The following is a 1,171-nucleotide window of genomic DNA, read 5'->3' on the forward strand; positions in this document are numbered from 1 at the left end:
CTGAAATGGAAATAGGAACAAAATTTCATATATTTCTTCAACAAATATTGAGTACCCACTTTGAAGAAAATGGCAACCCACTCCAGTAGTCTTGCCTGGAAAATACCATGGACAGAGGAGCCTGGCGGGCTACAGTCCGTGGGGTCACAAAGAGTCGGAAACGACTGAGAGACTAAGCAACCGTGTGCAAGGCCTAGCTTGCAACTGTGAACAAGATGACCTGGTCCCTGACCTTCCAGCAGAACAGAGATGGGCGCTCCCAGTAGAGTGGGAACAGGGCAGCAATTGGGGTAGGGGCAGTCAGGGAGGACTTCCTGGAAGAGGTGATGCTTGATCCAAGTCTTCAGGAAAAGAAGTTAGTGGGTAAAAAACTAGAAAAAAAAAGTCCTCCAGGTCGAACAAGGCACTGAGGCAAGAAAACTAGTCATGGTTCCCTTGGGAACAGAGGTCATTTGGGATGGCTAAAGGGACACTGGGGTCAGGTGCCAGGGCAAAGATGGCCTGGTGTATGGGGGAGGGGCAGAGGGAGCTGTCCTCTCTGGTCCAGGCAAGCAGGGGTTGCACTGTCTGTTGTTGTTTAGTCTCTTTTAAGTTGTGTCTGATTCTTTTGCAACCCCATGGACTGTAGCCCCCCAGGCTCCTCTGTCCATGGAATTGTCCAGGCAAGAATACTGAAGTGGGTTGCCATGCCCTCCTCCAGGAGATCTTCCCAACCCAGAGATCAAATCCATGTCTCCTGCATTGGCAGGCAGGTTATTCACCACTGGGCCACCAGGGAAGCCCTTGTACTGTCTGTACGGGATTTTAAATCAATGATAAAATCAATTGCGTCTGTTTGCTTTTTGAGCCAGGAATTCCGAACAGTGTCCGTGGGCTGTGCCTACCTTGTTACTCACTCTCTGAAGGTGTTTGGATTTCATCCTGAGAGCAGCAGGCAGCCTCTGAAGGCCGCAGCAGGAGGCTGCGTTCTTTTTTGCCTGATTTTTATTTTTATTTTTTTAATTATGAAAGGTTCCAAATTTGTAAATGTGGAGAAAAGGGTACAAATGGATCCTCAGGGACACCCAGGCCCTATAATCACCAATGCCATCTTCTTTCCTCTCCCCCAACCTATTTATTGATTTTTGGTTGGTGTGTTTTAAAGAAAATCATCAGACATCATATCATTTCA

Source organism: Bos grunniens, chromosome 25 (assembly GCF_055505025.1).
Source record: "Bos grunniens cultivar Pamir isolate PY7600 chromosome 25, Bosgru_T2T1.0, whole genome shotgun sequence".
In the NCBI taxonomy this organism is placed as follows: Eukaryota; Metazoa; Chordata; class Mammalia; order Artiodactyla; family Bovidae; genus Bos; species Bos grunniens.